At 45.1% G+C, this 21,119-nt stretch overlaps 1 pseudogene; it reads left to right on the forward strand.

Moving 5' to 3' along the window:
* Positions 1-758: 758 nt before the first annotated feature.
* Positions 759-876, forward strand: LOC126288191 (5S ribosomal RNA; annotated as a pseudogene).
* The last annotated feature ends 20,243 nt before the right edge of the window (positions 877-21,119 follow it).

Here is a 21,119-nt window from a genome sequence, read left to right on the forward strand (position 1 = left end):
CAGCAGTATTTCATGTCACAAAAGGCAATTTGTGAGTACATTTATATCATTAGCCACATATCTTTTAAGAATTTTCGAGAGACAACGACTGCCACATAGATAATTTTTTTCCTATTATATTGACACTCGTGGGCAGCATTAGTGCAACATCTGTTTACATAAGAGAGTGTCAGTGTGACAGATTGCTACGCTGGGGTCCTTGGGTTCGATTCCTGGCAGGATCGGAGATTTCATACGCTCGGGGACTGGGTGTTTTGCTGTCTTCATCATCATTTCATCACTATCGAAATACACGTCGCCGAAGTGTAGTTAAAGAGAAAGACTTGTTCTAGGTGGCCGTACAACCGCAGATGAGGTCACCTTCCAGTAATGTCACTTCATTTTAGTTGTCTTGATTGCAGTGGATCAAGTGGGAGCTGCAGAAGGTGGTTATGTTTATTGAACTTCTCTGGAAAACAAGCTTGATGTACTGGTAAAAACAGGCTTAAAACAGTCACTCCCTCTATACCACTACTCAGAGCCCTGTAGCACTCTGACTACTCTCAAAAAACTTTCAGGTATGACCACTGTATTTGACAATGAACACCACAGTGAGTCTCCGTAATGTCAACAACCGGTTTTTATCATATTCTCTGTAAACCCTACAAGGCCACAGTTAAAGACGATAAGGGCACAGACAAGAACTCCATCGTCCAAATTTCCTTTGAAACAAAATGCAGTTTCTTTTCTTTTAATATCCTTTGCCGAGTCCGCTTCGTGCCAACGGCCTTGCCGCAGTAGTAGCACCGGTTCCCGTCAGATCACCGATGTTAAGCGCTGTTGGGCTGGGCTAGCAGATGGATGGGTGACCATCCGGTCTGCCGAGTGCTGTTGGCGAGCGGGGTGCCCTCATTCCTTGTGAGACAAACTGAGGAGCTACTCGATTGAGAACGCTGTTGGGCTGGGCTAGCAGATGGATGGGTGACCATCCGGTCTGCCGGGTGCTGTTGGCGAGCGGGGTGCCCTCATTCCTTGTGAGACAAACTGAGGAGCTACTCGATTGAGAAGTAGCGCCTTCGGCCTCGGAATCTGGCATACCGCGGGGAGAGCGGTGTGCTGACCACATACCCCTCCATATCTGTATCCAGTGACGCCTGTGGGCTGAGGATGACACTCCGGCCGGAGTTTAGTTTAGAGTACGTTTCGTGCGTTAGACAACGCCTCCAGTTAGCCAATAGCTCCACGTTCTCTTAGGCGGCCTCTTCCTAAACAGTCTGTGCACACTTGCTAAGCATCAGCATCCACCTCGAAAACGGACGATAGTAAGTAGTCTCACATGCGGGCGAAAGGGAACGCACTTCTCAACACTTACTGAACTTTCCACACCTAGAGAACAACCTCACTGATTCCTGACTGCATTCAGCATTAAGCCTGCACACCACCTCCGCCACGCGGTCCACACCCGCCTCTTGTACCCGCCAGTACTACCGACTGACTTCTTGATTTCGTGGGATGTGCACAGCTCCACAACATTCTTTTCATGTGCAGACGTTTCGGCCAATCAGCCTCAGAGCAGAAAGTAGGCACTGTGATAGACCATTTCCTGCTAAAGCTCATACCGCTACTGTGAAATGCCGCTCCCTGTCGACGCTCTGAAGAAACACCAGCCATTATGTGGGAAATACACTCATGGAAATGGAAAAAAGAACACATTGACACCGGTGTGTCAGACCCACCATACTTGCTCCGGACACTGCGAGAGGGCTGTACAAGCAATGATCACACCCACGGCACAGCGGACACACCAGGAACCGCGGTGTTGGCCGTCGAATGGCGCTAGCTGCGCAGCATTTGTGCACCGCCGCCGTCAGTGTCAGCCAGTTTGCCGTGGCATACGGAGCTCCATCGCAGTCTTTAACACTGGTAGCATGCCGCGACAGCGTGGACGTGAACCGTATGTGCAGTTGACGGACTTTGAGCGAGGGTGTATAGTGGGCATGCGGGAGGCCGGGTGGACGTACCGCCGAATTGCTCAACACGTGGGGCGTGAGGTCTCCACAGTACATCGATGTTGTCGCCAGTGGTCGGCGGAAGGTGCACGTGCCAGTCGACCTGGGACCGGACCGCAGCGATGCACGGTTGCGCGCCAAGACCGTAGGATCCTACGCAGTGACGTAGGGGACCGCACCGCCACTTCCCAGCAAATTAGGGACACTGTTGCTCCTGGGGTATCGGCGAGGACCATTCGCAACCGTCTCCATGAAGCTGGGCTACGGTCCCGCACACCGTTAGACCGTCTTCCGCTCACGCCCCAACATCGTGCAGCCCGCCTCCAGTGGTGTCGCGACAGGCGTGAATGGAGGGACGAATGGAGACGTGCTGTCTTCAGCGATGAGAGTCGCTTCTGCCTTGGTGCCAATGATGGTCGTATGCGTGTTTGGCGCCATGCAGGTCAGCGCCACAATCAGGACTGCATACGACCGAGGCACACAGGTCCAACACCCGGCATCATGGTGTGGGGAGCGATCTCCTACACTGGCCGTACACCTCTGGTGATCGTCGAGGGGACACTGAATTGTGCACGGTACATCCAAACCGTCATCGAACCCATCGTTCTACCATTCCTAGACCGGCAAGGGAACTTGCTGTTCCAACAGAACAATGCACGTCCGCATGTATCCCGTGCCACCCAACGTGCTCCATAAGGTGTAAGTCAACTACCCTGGCCAGCAAGATCTCCGGATCTGTCCCCCATTGAGCATGTTTGGGACTGGATGAAGCGTCGTCTCACGCGGTCTGCACGTCCAGCACGAACGCTGGTCCAACTGAGGCGCCAGGTGGAAATGGCATGGCAAGCCGTTCCACAGGACTACATCCAGCATCTCTACGATCGTCTCCATGGGAGAATAGCAGCCTGCATTGCTGCGAAAGGTGGATATACACTGTACTAGTGCCCACATTGTGCATGCTCTGTTGCCTGTGTCTATGTGCCTGTGGTTCTGTCAGTGTGATCATGTGATTTATCTGACCACAGGAATGTGTCAATAAAGTTTCCCCTTCCTGGGACAATGAATTCACGGTGTTCTTATTTCAATTTCGAGGAGTGTACATTTGCTATTGCAAACCGCGTAGCGGGGACAGACCACGCCCGTTAGTCGGTTTAGAGGAAGCCAACTCTTGTGGCTCCAGACCGGCTAATAGCAACAGCCCCACGGTGACTGGGAAGCCAGTACTGTAGATCAGCATAGTGGCCAGCAATCATGGTCCAAAACTGATATGTCCCACTATGAATATAATACCAGTGAGCCACAGTGATGTACATAAACTCATACAAATACCTAGGAGTAGCACCTAGTAGGGACGTGAAATAGAATGATCACATAGGGTAAAGCAAGTGTCAGGCATCGTCTTATTGGTAGACTAGTAGGAAAATGGAATCAGACTACAAATGAGATTGCTGATAAATCACTCATAGAACCCATCTAGGATGTTGCTCAACTGTCTGTGATCCACACCACATAGGACTAACAGGAGATATTGAACATATGCATAGAAGGGCAGTACGAATGGTCACAGGTTTATTTGACCAATGGAAGAGTGTCAGAGAGATGTTGAAGAAACAGAACTAGCAGATTCTTGTAGACAGAGAAAGCAAGCAAGAGAAAGTCTGTTAACAAAGCTTCAAGAACCGGCTTCAAATGATAACTCTAACTACAAAACCCTAAATATCGCTCTCTTAGTTATCACGATAAAAAGATTTAGATTAATTACAGCATGCACAAAGGCATTAAACAGTCTTTCCTCCCACACTCCATACGCGAATGGAATAGGAGAAAGCCCTAATAACTGGTACAATGAGACGTCACCCTGTTGTGCAAATCCGTGCACTTCGCAGTGGTTCGCAGAGTATAGATGTGGATACATACAGTGGAACGTCGTTTATATAACCCTCAATAATTTATATCTCTGATTCATCCAGTTCAGATTGTTTGTAAATACTGTAATTGTACAGAATTTAGTACTACAGCAGTAATATTAACTACAGTAAATGACGAAGTACATTAAATTAAAAAAAAACGTCGTTAGGTAAAGATTAATGCTGTTGTGTATCAAAAAAGCGTGCAGTTCTTACAGTCCCCATGTGATTATTGTTCAGGATACATTAAATAAATTCGAAATTGCGAATGAGGACAACATCAGCTGTAAAATGGAATGACAGCAATGAAAATTTGTGTCGGAACGGGAGTCGAAACCCTGATTTTCCGTTTATCACGAGCGGTCGCCTTACCATTTGACTATGTGTGCACTACTCACGGCGAGACTCAGACTTGGCGTTTGCGACCTGTACTCGTACACCCATCGTGTATATTCCCGTACAGGTCAGCCGTTACTTGAAAGGCACTTGCCCGCATAACATTATTGCACCCGGAAGAGGGAGCGCTTTGGTCGGCATATCGTGATTTTCTTTATCGTGATATGACACACTGAACCACTTTACAGTACATGCGCAACTGTCCTGAAAGCATTAACCGTGCGATGCGTTTTCCGTGGACACCACTACGCTAACGTCCCCGCGTGTTTCCGGTAATGGCTACGGGAAGCCAAGTTGCATACTATCGTGGTCGGGTCGTACGCGCTGGATGGTTCCTTAAACAACCGCAGCCATTTCCTCCTCCTCCTATCGTCACTACAGGTACACTTCTGAAGGCGCCCATATCGACCAAACATTAACTTGTAAATTACTTTTTCGTTCTTCCGCTTGTATACGTTGTGCTGAGTAAGTACCCCAAATCGGCATGTGTGGCCGAGGTCGTGAGGCCGGCACGAAATCTCAGTGTGTTCGGATAAAGTGTTGCTACCATCTGCAATAAAAAAAGAAAAAATAAAGTGAAATAAAATAAGAACTGAGCGCATGAATGAAGGATAAACTTGAATGCGTGTCATGGGACGTCCGCCCCGAACAACTGCAGTGAACAATAACGGGCAAAACGAGTCTAAAAAAAAAGAGCGCTAACGCACGCCTGTTCGGTGGCACTTTTTTTCACAGTAACATTCAAAATTTATTATCATTGAAGACTTACAACAACTCCACTGAACATCTTACATTAATTACTGTAACAAGCATCTTAAGAATTTCTCACTGTTTCTCATACAGTGAAACATCAAAATCTTCATAAAAACGTGGGTCACTTAATCCTAATACTGTTCTCTTGTAGAAGTAATAGTGAAATACTGCCAAAATTCGCTGACGCACATAAAGGGCTAGTATGCAGTTGGGGAACTCAAGACTCCACATATGCTGCCAGCGAAACCAGACGACTAAAATATGGTATGATACCGTAAGTGTAACGTAAGTAGCGCATATAAAAACTGTAGCACGAAACTGGCGGAATAAGGATCCCAGAAAGCCAGCGTGGAAGACAAATGTGGAAAACAGACTCAAGAAGAACGCAATAGCGCCAAATATTAGAAGAATGTCCTGGATTATGAACAATATCAACAAGGTTACTGCATCATTGTACGCAAAGTCTGGAAAGGTATTGATACAAAGATGTATCGCTTGAAGGAAGAGTTGTATAAACACCATAAAACAATAGCGACTTAAAGTTATCATCTCAGTACTGATTTTCTATTTGCAATAACTGTCGCATATTAATAGTTCTTAAAATAAAAATCAATAGAGAACATTGCAATTCTCTTCCAATTCCATGCATTTCGCTGCCACTACAGTTCATGGCAGCCACGACGCGTTGCCATGACAACACTTAGGTGGCGCTCGACCTGCACCAATGTCCTGGATTCAGTTACAAACCTCTCCGCAGTCTCATGAAGTGAGTGATCCGTCCGTCAGGTGGGTATGTTAAGCTCGGCGGACTCCTTTGTGTTCTTGCGGAGGAGTAGGGTATTTTCGGCGCCTGGTTTCACCGTCTCCCTTCTCTCATCATCTCCAAACCGAACATGACACTACACTACACTACAAACACACACACACACACACACACACACACACACACACACACACATACATACACACACACACACACACTTACTCATAACAAATACATTTGCCACACAATTCTCGTACTTCGCGAAGAAAACGTGCCTATGGGCGGCTCAACCTGCCCTTCGGTGTCCCTCAGCCATTCAAGCCAGACGACTTTACTCTGCTAGATACCCCATCACACTGTGCTGAAATATTTTGGGCGATATTAATCTGTCTTAGGACCTACTTTTAAACTTATTGGTAAAAAACTCTTTTCTGAATTCGTTTTTATACTTTCATTCACAAGAGTAAAAGAAATTGAACTTACGAACGCTTTCATGAAACTGGTTTCTAACGATATCTGTGGTATAATGAGCGTACAGTTAACGTAGAAAAATGCGTAAGCCTACTTTCTCTTGGTCTTCCCACTGAATTGTCGCTATATCTCGGTGACACAGGAGAAAATACACTTTGGTAACGGAAGAATTATATTGCACATTTGTAACACGACGAAATCTTCGGATTTCTCAGATACCGAGAAGTGGAAAACACACGCCGGTCAAGATATACGGCGATGCGCCAGTTGATATACGTTCATCCGCCGGCGCGGGCAGAGGTCGCGGCCGGCAGCGGGCTCTGCCGAGAACGCATGTAAATAATGTTGTACGGATGAACAATAACAGATTGAGCTTCGTGAGACACGAGCGCTGGCGGCGACCGAGGACCCCTGGCGGAAAAAAAAGGAAACACCGAAAGGCCCCCGTTCTTTTGCTAAGCGGCGGCTGTCGTTCCGAATTATAGCCGCGACCCAAACAGATGGCAGGACCACATACGAAGATTATAAAGTGAGTCAGCGCGCGGTCGACTCTCCAAAGTTTGGGCTTGTTCGGAGTATTCTGCCAAGGAGGATATACTGTACAGTGAGCAGGGTCTGCCTACAGCTACTGACAGTGAAACTAATGTAGATGAACCAGCAGTTGTAATGAAATTGTTTGCTAATCCGGAAATACGACGTATTTCGTACTATGAAAAGCTGTCTCTGGCATCGGGCAGATACCAGGGAGTCCGGCTGTGATGGCCGCGTACGGTCCGATTCACTATTTATGCACTATTAAGGAGCGGCGTTGAAAAGAATGTGAAAATCGTTGTATCATTTTGCTTCTCAGACTGGGGCGTCGGCGTTATGTCGTCCAAAAGCTGTTCAGATTCTCAGGCTGAAACTTTAAAATGCTACGACAGTGCATCAACTGACCAATTCACATTATGTTGCCAGACATCATTACTCCAACTACCTATCGCAGTCTGTACATGATGCAAAGGTTCATCCATAAATGCTCTCTTTTTCTGATGAAGCAAGGCTGCATTTATTGGTCGTCTCTAGAGATCTCTTTGTCGATAAGACGTTAAACCATGATTTTCCTTTCCTCCTGTTACCTTTATAGGGGCCTGTGAATTCAGTCAACAGCATCTTCATCTCGTGAAAACACGAAAGTTATTGAAACGTCAATTACTGGATCGAGATTTTTCTGCTACAGCATAAAATCTACACTAGGCACTACAGTATGGAACCGCGCGACCGCTACGATCGCAGGTTCCAAACCTGCCTCGGGCATGGATGTGTGTGATGTCCTTTGGTTAGCTAGGTTTAAGTAGTTCTAAGTTCTAGGGGACTGATGACCTTAGAAGTTAAGTCCTATAGTGCTCAGAACCATTTGAACCAAGAATACACGATCTCATCAAAAGTATCCAGACACCTCTGTAATGTAGGATTGACCACAAGATGTCACGAGAGTCATACACGCCAGTTGAAAGGAGGCGGGGAGGTATGTCTTCTCACTACAGAGACAGTAAAAGCGGAATATGTTTATCAGCAGAATTCAAAGACTTTAAACATGGACTAGCCATTGGATGTCCCGAGAGTGAAAATCCATCAGAGACATTTCAGCCCTTCTAAAGCTGCCCAGATCCACTGATGGTGATGTGACTGTGAAGTAGAAACGCAAAGTAACAACGAATGATGACTAGGAAATTCTCATGTAATGACGGACAGAGACTGTCAAGCGTAGAGGAAGATGGTTGTAAGAAATCGTGTGACACCTCTGGGAGGAACCACTCGCGAGTTCCAAAGTGCTAAGAGCAGTCCATGTAGCACAATGACTCTGCGTGGCAAGTAAACAAGAATGGGTTAGAATGTTCGAAGCAGATTCTCATAAGCCAAACATTTTTGTATTCATTGCTAAGCTACGCTCGAGGTGGCATAAAGAGCGAGGCTACTGGACAGTATATGACTGTAAATGAGTGGTTTGGAGTGGTGAATCGCGCTGTACCCTGTGGCAATCCGATGGAAGGGTTTGGGGTTTGGCAAATGCCCAGGCAGCGTTACCTCCCATCACGTGTAGTGGCAACAGTGAAATATGGACGAGAGCTATTATGGTATGGGGGTGTTTTTCGTTGTTAGATTGTGACCCCTTACTACGCTTGAGAAAACACTAAACGCAGAAGGATATCGATATATTCTTCAGCACTGCGTACAGCATACGATGATTGCTTGTACCAGCATGTCAGGAGGCAGTATCTGTAAGCCGATGGTCCGTGAAAAGTAAGATGCATGAAATGAACTGACCTCCCCAGAATCCCGACCTGAACCCACTGGGACACCTCTGACATGAGGAAGAATGTCGACTTCGGTCCAGACCCCGGTGCCCGTCATCACTACCTTCTTTGGTTTCTGCTTTCCAGGATGAGTGGGCTGCCATTCCTATACGGACATTCAGACACATCACTGAAAGTGTGTCCACAGATTTCAAGCCGCCGTAAAGGCGAAGGTTGGGCACACCCCACTTTAAGGTCCACTCACAGGTTTTCAAATAATTATGATCAGACGGTGTATATTGAAACCTTGTTTCAGAGCACTAACAACTAATGAAAACACCTGCAGTTATTTCATACAAGGATGTGTAAGAAGACACCCCACAGTGATCCCATGAGACTTTTACGAGGTGCTTTTTTTTTTTTTTTTTTTTTTTTTTTTTTTGTAGAATGAAAACTACTGATAAATCGGAGGCACTGAATGGCGTGTCGTGGCGATTTTCTCGGACTCCTTTCCTTTCCAAAGCTGCTCGTAACTTGTCAAGTCGACTGTAGCCGATATACCACCTACCAAAGTCTGAGAAACAGCCCAGTGCTGCTTTCCACATAACGCACGAATGAGAGCTTGCGTCCTGCACCTCAGTATAAGCTAATTTCGTTACAGATACCTTCTTATGTGGTTAATATAACCATAAGCGACAACCACTCAGAACTCATATATAAACTGAGAGAGAGAGACAGCGATTTTTCTGGCCTGTTATTCCGAAAGTCTACCCTGCAGAGATTGGAAGCACAGCTTTTAGACACTGTCGTTTAGAATGTTTCTGCGAACAAGAAATTCTGCAGACGTCTTCATTACCTCCAACGACTTCTTCATTACCTCCGTCGACTCCATTGTTTCTGTAACCACAAGGGGACGAGAAGACGAAACTACACGGGTGGGAGGGTACAATATGATCTTTCACTCAATACAGAATTGAATCAAATTTCCAAGTTGTGAGGTAGCTTACTTCGGGACGGATACAAGTGCTTCATGATAATCTTCCCAACGGCATCAGTGCACTCATCCAGGCTATAAGAGGTGCATTATGAATCCACTTACCAGTATGACGTTGCATCCCTTATGGCCTGGATTCGTGCTCTGATACCGTTGGTAAGACTATCATGAAGCACTTGTACCCCTGCCGAGGCACGCTGCCTCATACCTGTTGTAGCTGGTCCTTCAAATGTTGTATAATGGCACTGGAACAGAATATATTCCATGCTGATCCCACACATGTGGAGATCTTGATGGCCACGGGAGTACCCCAACATCGCAGTCCATAGAGCACGTGCCAAGTGTTTATGAGCATTGTCCTGTTGGAAAATTGCTCCACTGCACTGCCGCGTGAGAGATACCGAGGTGCCGTCACCGTTCCCTTAATCACTACTAGCCGTGACCTGAAGTCATGCTAGATGGCTCCATATCATGACGACCGGAATGACACTGTTGTGCCTTTCCAAAACATTTGGAAGAATGGGAGATCTTCCCTGGTCGCCGTACTCGCCGACAGTGGTTACTGGCATAGTGCAAAATGCGATTCATCGCTAAACACAATCCTCCCCTGTCACGGTACCACTCCAAGGCAGCCATTTGTGTTGTTGTGTTAACGGCGGCCCACGCATTTCCTTCCCCGGCAGCCGCTGGTGTCCTCCCAGCTATAACACTCGAACTTGCAGGAAGTTCATTCCTTGTTCTCGGCTGTAAGCGTTACAATATTGTTGGTGCACAGTACGGCGATCCTCCCTAGTGACGTCAGATGTCGTCAACCGAAACCTTGACGACGCATATGCCTGGCATTACTATCCCATACAGTCCAATTTAGACTCCCATGCGCAACAAATTTAGATAGCACACGTTTCGACCGCCTGGCCAAATGGAAACCTACAGTGATGCCTCTTTCAAACACTCTCAGGTGTTGGTAACGCTGTCTCGCACGAGGGTGCCACATCGTCGTATTCTTCACAGTGATCTCTCATCTGACACTGTTCAAGACCCATATACAGTGTAGTCACAAATTCTTTTTACAGACTTACCGGACTTGGAGAAGGGAGTGAGTACACAATATTTTGAACTAGAGCCGCGCGGGATTAGCCGAGCGGTCTGAGGGGCTACAGTCATGGACTGAGCAGCTGGTCCCACCGGAGGTTCGAGTCCTCCCTCGGGCATGGGTGTGTGTGTTTGTCCTTAGGATAATTTACGTTAAGTAGTGTGTAAGCTTAAGGACTGATGACCTTAGCAGTTAAGTCCCATAAGATTTCACACACATTTGAACATTTTTGAACTAGAACTCAGTCTGGGAACTTACCGTTCCCTTGCTGCAGCTGTTTGAAACATGTTTGCTAGGAAGGTATGCAACAGGGTACTCATGGTAGTGGTTGATTACGTCGGATCGTCTGATATCTTTTGACGTTTATCCTACATCTCTGTCCTGGTTCGAATCTCATGGTAACAACATTGTTTGTGCAAACTGAGTGACGTATTGGGTTTCGCCTAATAAATTGCTTGGAAAAGTGGTCGCGTTACCAACATGTTTTCAAATGGTTATAGCACAGAAGCTGTATGTTTCCGGACATAGGCTTCAGTTCAAAATATTATCTACTCAGTCCCCTCTTCTGGTCGTAGAAATTTGTAATGGGAATTTTAGAGCACCCCTAACATTCCATTAGGCCTGTTAACAACACTAAAGACGAACAAAATTAATGTCTCTGGTCGCCGTTTTGCGTGTTACAGAAAATTGCAACTCTTAATCATTTACATGCTCGACAATGGTTGACGTGCTACTATGTCTGCTGTCAGCCTCAATTTTTTGTCTGGCGGTGTAAGTTTATTGGATTACAGCAGAGATCGGCAAATCGTATGTCTTATATCCTTATTGGACGCTTCGTTCTTTCTCCTAGAACCAGTTTCGTTAACTTCAATGTTTCACTACGTACCTGAGCTACGACTAGCCAGAAAGATCAGACACATTTTTCAGTTAGTTTGTTACTACTCGTTCCTACATTGGTGGTCATGTTTAGGTACGTAGAGCAGATGAGACAATTCAAGCTTAAAACAGAGATTGACACAGTCGAAGAGCCCTATCCTTTCCAAAAGTGATCTCCTGATATCTTATTTTGACATCACAGGTGAGAAAACGATGGAGAAGCGCTTCGTGTTCTATCGCCGAGCGATGGTGCAGTGCTGGAAACACTGGATATTTTTCAACAGTGACGGGTCTCCAAGGTCTCTCGGATCATACTCATGTAGGTCTTCAGTGATTTCACTAAATCATATCGGACTAATGCTGATGTGGCCCCCAATCTCTGTAATGAATTCTGTTATTTACGAGATGCTGAATTGAACTTTTTTATCCTTTGTTTGCTTATCACAGTCATTACGTCTTCTATTTTTAATTTCTTTTCTCGTGTCTCTGATCATGAAGTAATTCCCCGCAGAACGTACCTAGAAAGCGCAAAGAAGTCGGAGTTCAATGGGCTGTTTGTTCGTTTTCGCGTAAATCCGTGTGTAGTAGTCACACAGAAATGTGCTGATCGCAACTGATTATTAAATCAATGTTTAGGAAAAATCTTCGTTTCCCTCCTTGTTTTAATCTTTAACTTACTCAACATCTAAGCATTTTAAAATTAGACATCCTTTCCTCAGCTTTAGTTTCCTTACACAGGTAATGAATTTTAGTTTGCGTCTGCACCTGTGTAATCGAAAATATATGAGAAACCGTTTCTCCTCACAATTGGCTTTGTGTGATTTGCTAGAGTATAATCCGTTTCAGAATATACATCTCCATTATCAGATTCTTTCAATGACGTTCAACGCTCCTAATCTCGTCATGGCCCAGCAGATAAAACAAAAAAGAAGGTATTTTCCATACATCCAACACTTTCAATCGTACTGCCCTGTCGCACGTAACGTCTTTACACCATATGACTAACTGTCCTTAATCATTGATGATCTTATTGTTCATTTTTCTGTCTTGCACCATCTGTCATTAGATCCTGATAGGAAAAACGCGTTCTAACATAGCAGTCACGCATGCCGGTAACAGTATTCGGATCGTGCCAAGGTAGGTGTCTGTAGCGGTTTTTCTAAACCCTGTCAAGGCGAACCTTAAGATTATTCTCTGTGGCAGATGACGGTTCTTTTCTTCATTTGCCTACATTAAATCCATGCAAGTTCTCTTCACTGATCAGGCTAGAAACAGAATGTAGCAAATTTGTGAAAAATCATTGCATTAGAAACGATTTGTATAGAACAGTGTAGTCCGACGAAATTCACCGCAGAACGCATTATGTTTTGCCATTGGCCTGCTTGAGTCGTTCTGAAGCATGTAAGTATATCCAAATAACATATCTAGTACTACCCTGCAAAGAAGCATAGTATCGATGCCCAGACTGTACGATATGTGTGTAACAGATGCACCCGTATGTTAGTTCAGCTGTGAGCAGTGGTAAATATTTTCAATAGTTGGTGACCAACAGCTTTCACATACTGTCGAAAACCATGTTGCACTATCAGCTTTGATTGTTACTAATCACCATTAGGAAATTATGGCTGCTGATGAGCAGTAACAAACCAAAAGAGTGAAAATGTTCTTAGCAGACCAAAAACAAAAAAATAAGAACGACACGCCACTGAGGAATTACCCAAATGGGACAGAAATCGATAGATTTGGGGTAAACGACCACAATCCCAAAAAATTCGACGATATATTCAAGAGAACAGCTCCACAAATTGAACAAGTCAATAACGCGTTGATTCATCTCTGCCCATTCTGCAAGCAGTTATTCGGTTTGACATTGACTGGCAGAGTTGTTGGTTGTCCTAATGAAGAATATCGTACCTTATTCTGTCCAACAGGCGCGTTAAAGCGCCTAAATCACCCGCTGGTTGGAGAGCCCTGGCCACAACGCTTCAAACATCAACTGCTGGGGAGACATCCGGGGCTGTGAGCGCCCCCCAGACGATGGCTCGGTTCTCACGTTCCGTTTGGTCACCGATTCCTTCCTGAAATTGTGCTCGGCCGTGGTCCACCTGTTACAGCCAACACCGCCGAATAGTGACACTGCTCCTACTCAGATGTCGAGCGATTCGCCGTATACTCTAACCGGCTTCTCTGAGCCCAACTACACGTCCTCTCTCGAATGGTGAAACCTGCATTTATTGTACACGTGCCTGTCTGCGACCGACAGTTACTGTCCAGATAAGTACACGAAATGTAATTCTGGAATACTTTATGCCCTGGTATCGATATATCTCCTGTTTTCTATCTACACTACTGGCCATTAAAATTACAAGACCAAGGAGAAATGCAGATGATAAAATGGTATTCATTGGACCCGTAATAACGGCCTTCATACGCCTGGGCATTGAGTCAAACAGAGCTTGGATGGCGTGTACAGGTACAGATGCCCATGCAACTTCAACTCGATACCACAGTTCATCAAAATTACTGACTGGCGTATTGTGACGAGACAGATGCTCAGCCATCATTGACCAGACCTTTTCAGTTGGTGAGCGATCTGGAGAATGTGCTGGCCAGCGCAACAGTCGAACATTTTCTGTATCCAGAAAGGTCCGTGCAGGACCTGCAACATGCGGTCGTGCATTATCCTGCTGAAATATAGGGTTTCGCAGGGATCGAATGAAGGGTTGAGCCACGGGTCGTAACACATCTGGAATGTAACGTCCACTGTTCAAAGTGCCGTCATTGCGAAAAAGAGGTGATCGAGACGTGTAACCAATGGCACCCCATACCATCACACCGTGTGATACGCCAGTATGGCGATGACGAATACACGCTTCCAAGGTACGTTCACCGCGATGTCGCCAAACACGGATGCGAACATCATGATCCTGTAAACAGAACCTGGGTTTTTGCCATTCGTGTAACCAGGTTCGTCGTTGAGTGCACCATCGCAGGTGCTCCTGTCTGTGATGCAGCGTCACGGGTAACCGCAGCCATGGTCTCCGAGCTGATGGTCCATGCTGCTGCAAACGTCGTCGAACTGTTCGTGCAGACGGTTGTGGTCTTGCAGACGTCCTCATCTGTTGACTCAGGGATCGAGACGTGACTGCACGATCCGTTACAGCCATGCGAATAAGATGCCTGTCATCTCGACTGCTAGTGATACGAGGCCGTTGGGATCCAGCACGGCGTTCCGTATTACCCTCCTGAACCCACCGATTCCATATTCTGCTAACAGTCATTGGATCTCGACCAACGCGAGCAGCAAAGTCGCGATACGATAAACCGCAATCGCGATAGGCTACAATCCGACCTTTATCAAAGACGAAAACGCGTTGGTACGCATTTCTCGTCCGTACACGACGCATCACAACAACGTTTCACCAGGCAACGGCGGTCAGCTGCTGTTTGTGTAAGAGAAATCGGTTGGAAACTTCTCTGATGTCAGCACGTTGTAGGTGTCGCCACCGGCGCCAACCTTGTGTGAATGCTCTGAAAAGCTAATCATTTGCATATCACAGCATCTTCTTCCTGTCTGTTAAATTTCGCGTCTGTAGCATGTCATCTTCGTAGTGTAGCAATTTTAATGGCCAGTAGTGTATGTCGTCTGCGTGGATTGCGCTGCAACGTTACACATCCATCGGCCGCTATTTGTGGCCACTTTCCATAACTTCTTCGAGGGACGAATTTTTTTTAATTTTTTGTCTTAGAGTGTCCACCGGGAATCCTAACAGGAGCATGGATTTTATTACTTTGCCCGTGATGCTATAGTAATACAAGTGTGACACTCTTCACCGCTTGTTCCATGTCCGACGTGCTGCGACACCCAGAAATGTCCGAGAAACAACAGTAGGTGACTGCCGAAAGAAATGGAACCGGTGTCTATGAAGAGGAGAGGCCGGCCAGCCGTGCTACGCGCTACCAGAAGAAGACATTCTCCAGAGGCCGGCGCGACGCGGCGGGCTGCCTCTGTATGTTAATGCGGAGTTCCTTCCCAAAACTGTCGGGACCCCTGCTGCTCTGCGACATCCCACGCTGGCAGCTACGGGATAAGGAAAGGTGCATTATGTCTTCTGTTCTAAAGGAATCTCGGTTGTTGCAACGGTCCTACACTGTACTATTCTGGAAGAGGAGTTGTATCTACTAAGTTTTTCATGTATCGGCAGATTTGATCACTCCTCCCTTGTTATTTATAAAAATCGCGGAAGAACATCTGCGTTGCTGTTCAAGCGCTGCGTGTTTTTGTTACCTCCATCAGACTACCGTACGTCACTTAACAACGCCCCCGTCGGCGAATGAACTGTTAATCGATTACTGGTTAGTATTCACTGCTATAAAACTGAAACTGCTTTTGCTTATAATCCGCGGCTTTGTCTTAACCTGCGAGACGTGAACCCTGCCTGACATTACCGGCCACGGACCTGTAGCAATGAAACTGAAATTCGAGAAATCTCAAGACCCGACCAATGGGCGTGTGAAATACATTGCTGACAGTCCATTTTTAATCTCGATCGTCCCAAATCTCCTGTACTGAGTTCACCTTGAATTGAGAACTTTCTCAGGTGACACGTTGTGCTCTGATCTCGAAAAAACCCTCTCCATCTTTCATAAAACCCGCATTGTCTACCAAAAGACCCAGAGACAGTTATGCACATCCCGGTAATCATTAATATCTCTTGTACCACATACCATCATCATCAACAACAGGTAATTATCGTTTCCTTCGCTATGTAGAACTTTCCCAAGACTTCTCCACGCTTCGCACTGTTCAACTTTCGGTAGTATGTACTCAGAGTCTTGGTTTTCTTTTCTCCATTTGCTTGTTTTTATCATTCTTGTTAAGTCCAACATGCATATTTCCATTGCACATTGGGCAAACTTTCATTTTTGGACAGTTTGTGGATTCAGAACCAACGTTTCGCTTCTGCAAGTTATAAGTACACTCCGCTGTTGACTTTTCACTTAAGGCACATTAGCAATTTACCTCTGAATACATTATTCAGTTTCTCCAATTAATTCAAGCAGTTTTACCCTTATTTTTATTCCTTAAGTGTCCACAATTAATATTTACTGTTTTCTATCGGCATATTGATATTACATTATTTTCTTCTCTCTATAATTAATCTGCAGGTTTACTGTCATACTTGCTTAGTTTAGTTCCGCCATCCTCTGATGAAGTTCTGCTGTATCCGAAATTCGACTTGAGCAAGTATTCTTCTGACAAACCTTCACTACCGAGTTTGAAAATAAACGTAACAAGTAATGTGTTTTAACGTTTCATAATGTTGTTGTCCACTTTTAAAATGATATTTCCTGACATGGGTTGATACTGTGGAGATCTTAATCCAATTGATATTGTTTTCATTCAGACAATGGCCAAACCATCAGCTTTTTGTTTCAGTTTTCTCTCAAAAGATGGAATATCACACTGCGCAACAAAATTAACTACCACTTTTTCGAAACTCCGTAATTGTCTTCCATTGCGACACACAAGATTCAAATTTGTCTCAAAGGTGCCTACAATCGCCCTCCATAATGATGCAAAAGCATATCGCCCTAAGACTTCTCCCTCCGCCTCGACAACGCTTCATGCAGCAGGGTGTCGAGACATGCGAAGAAAAGGCCACAGCTCAAAAGTCCAAGTGAGTTGTGACGTGGGTTAATGATGTCACACTGTTATCAAACTTCGCAATAGTTCTGTCCAACGCCACGTGGACGTGTCACACAAAGAGAAGGTCGTCACAACTCCTCTTACCCACGTTTCACCCCTTCTTCTGACAACTCCGTGATGGAGGTCAGAACCATGACACCAGGTGTTGGAATCACCCGATTTTCTTATGGGTGGCCGAGGAAAACAGTTCAGAAATTTCATGAAAACTCCAAAGCGGGTGGTATAAATGGCGTCAAAGAAACCACCCCTTCTCGTGCGCCGTTGATTCCCAAACATTTCGCTGCCGGAAACGAGAGTTCGCTGTCCGATGAGCAAGGAGAACATGTTCTTGACAACCTTGGAGACTTGCTGACACAGTCCAAGTTTCAAACTTTCTCTAATGATACGTGGAGCTGCATCCCCATTGAACGTGATCGCACTCCTTTGGCGTACAACACGACAGCAAATTTTGCTTTTGTGTACAGGCTGGAGCCATTAGGGACCGTTCCAAACCATTCGGCCAAATTTGGAAGTGATCGGAAGCATCAAAGCGTACTCACGGTTTTGTAACCATCCTGTTTTCCGCCCTCCTCTGACGTGATTACACAGCACTGCAACATTAATAAAAATAAATGAATTAATGAATAAAACGGCAAAGCGTCCCCCCAAGACCCCCACGTTCAACAACACCCCCGGTGTCACCCACAAAACTGTACTGAGCACTTTGCATATGTACCTGTCAGGAACCTCGTCACTAATTTAGCCTGCGGCTGCTTTAGCCTCTGAAGGTAGGCAAACCACGTCAACGGGGTGTCGAAGGGGTTGTCTTAGCTTCAGGCATTAGAGCAATTGCTGATTTGGCGTAGAAATTCCTGAAAATACGTTTGTGATCTGCTCATCAAAGATGTGTGGGTGGAATCCAGCTTTTTGCCCGAATAAGGAGTTCGTACAGGGACCCTATGCCGTTTTATTCACGAACATGTTAATGTTGTACTGCGGCATGATCATGCCACAAACGGGCGGAAATAGGTGGGTTGAGAAAGCATATCTACCCTTTTATGTTCGGATCACGTTCAGATTTCGTTGAATGGATTTGAACGGTCCCTAATGGTTCCAGTCTTTACACAAAATCAAAATTTGTGATCGCATTGTACTCCAAAGCAGTGCGATCACATTCGATGGGGATTGCGAGCTAACAACCCAAGGATGTTCAGGTTCACATGCGGTTCCTCTTCGTCGATATGCCTTGGCTCAAACTCGTCTAGGGGTTGTACCGTACGTGTCTCGTTACACGCTCTAAATTAGACACATGTGTCCCTTTGGTTAAATTGTCTGGCTGATGGCAAGGGTGCGAAATACAAAGTTAATATAACATGCAATAACAGTAATAATAATATAGACTGATGACCTCAGAAGTTAAGTTGCATAGTTCTCAGAGCCAATAGTAATATCGGGAACTAAATTAATGACCCATAAATGATGTAGGCCACACAGTTGCGATTTGTTTAGAATAATGTTTATTCAGAAAGCTAACTAATAGCAAAAGTGCTCGTATTTAGAGTTAGAGTTACAATCGAGCGCATATACATTTCACACAGTTCGATCATTCACAATCTCATCGCGAAATACAAGTTCGATACTCCACCTTCGTAAATACGCGAAGAGTTTGAGTTCACACTAGGCGCGCGGCTTCTCACCTCTCAGAGACTAAGTCCCTTGATACCACACAACGCGAAATTTTCTAAGTCGTTTCACTTCCTAGCTACCTAAAGACCCACTGTCCGCTTTCGCGTCTCCACCAGCGCTGTGCACTTTGGTGTCTCCAGCCGAACTGTGCTGTCCTCTTTCGCGTCTGCCCGTCCCCGGCCGTGTTTCCAGCGCGCCGAATATCGCTCAACTGACTAGGGCAGTTCCCTTTCTTGAAGCCGTCCATCTGATTGGCTGCAGCGTATTCTACATTATTTTACATTTTAACATATTTAAGTAATCAAAGCTTGACCACTTTCACGTTCTAAGTAAAGTAACAATAGTATCCATTACATAATAGACGTTAACTTCTTTTACATAAAACAAATACAATTTCCTTCTTACCTTTGAATGTCATGGCCAGTAGCCTTGCACCAATGTGCTTTCTGACAAATAAATAAAGAATAGAAGTCACTATTGTACACTAAGCTTTACAACAAATATTCTATTACCTAATGATTCAATAAGGTGTCATGCTGTCATCGTTAAATGTATTTTCTATGGAGGAAATGATGATCTGATGCTTAACTGTAAATAATGATAATTTAAATTTACTATATCGTTTAAACAAATAACTTTACAGAGTTGGTATTTACAAAGTTTGTCATTTTGATGATCCGCTTCTACGATATGAAATATCGATCGTTAAGGTCGACCAAAGCGCTCTAATTTTAGCATTCAGGTCTTTATTACAAAACTTGTTAATTTCACTTTAACAGTAAATTCTAAACTATTAGAGATATGACCAACATTCAAGTTTTATTGGGATCATCATGAAAATTTATGGAGGATGGAAGATTAAAATTACTGTGCTTTGATTCCCTGCACTACTACGGAATTAAATAGTTTTCATAAATGTTTCCATTTATAGCCAATCTTAGGACCGGCATATTTAACGCTGCTACGTCTCCTTGGCTACAAAAACCTTCTACTGGGTTTCCTTATGAAGTAGGTTCTCTTCTGTCTCACTCGCACACTACAGCGCTTAGGCCTCAATAAACAATAGACGCCTGTGAGTTTCCCCACATCGTGGTGAATCTGAGCCCTTTGTGGCATCCGATCCTGGACGTCAGGGTTCGTTTCCTAAAGTCTGACTCTTTCGGCCATATACTTAAATGAGAACAGAATACTCGTTAGCTCACATGATGCAGCGCCACATATCCTTATAGAATGTTTAAAACGTCCGAGGGTGTCAGAAGTGTCAAAAGCTTTCAAAAATATCTTTCTTTTACTCATCGCAACGCGAACTATCGTTTTCGACAGCGAAATGTGTGGGAATCGACGTCACAAGGGAAGGGGTGGTCTCATTGATACCCTTCGTCCCACACCCTTAGTTAGGCTTTGTCGTGTCGATTCTGGGCGACGGTGGGACTGAAATGTTTTCCTCAGCCACTCATAAGAGAACTGCCTGATTTCCACGCTGGCTGTCGCGACTCCGATCCCCATCGCAGAAACGTCAAAGTAAGGAGCGAAATGAGAGTAATAGGAGATGTGAAGACCTTCTCATCGCGTAACATGCCCACGGTGCCTTTGGGCAGAAATTTGGTGGCCATGTGACATCATAAAACCGCCTCACAACTCACATGAACTTTTGAGCTTTGGCCTCTTTTTTCACATGGCAACCTGATGTTTGAAACGTCGCTGATCCCGCCACAGGAAGACACGCTTTGCAGAATTACAAAGAAAGAGCGTAGGCCATTTCAGACATACTTGAAATGTGTGCGCCGCAGTGGGAGGCTGTTACGGGGTTCCGAGAAAGTGATCTTACAATTGTGTTGCGCATTGTAGATTACATTTCGCAGTACCGACCCAACTTCAGACACGTAATTTGTCACTATGAACCGTAATATCCTCCTTCTATCAGACCAGTAGTATGGTTCGAAAACCATTCCGGGATTAACTGGCTAGATTCAGCTGCATTTTCTTGGTGAATTTGCTGAAAGCTGTTCTCGATGTTTGTTTCGAAACGTTTCAGTAGAGCGTTCATGTGCTTCCTCTATGTGTGAAACATAACTTTATTGCAATTATTATATTATCAAAAAGATTGTGACAGCTATTTCAGTTTAGTTAAACATTTTCTGTGCTAGACTACGGAAATTAGTTTGTGACCACGTCTAAGTATGCCTTCTGAAGGTTCGAATTGTTCTAGTGTCTTCATAGAAAAGCT

Source organism: Schistocerca gregaria, chromosome 1 (genome assembly GCF_023897955.1).
Source record: "Schistocerca gregaria isolate iqSchGreg1 chromosome 1, iqSchGreg1.2, whole genome shotgun sequence".
Taxonomy (NCBI): Eukaryota; Metazoa; Arthropoda; class Insecta; order Orthoptera; family Acrididae; genus Schistocerca; species Schistocerca gregaria.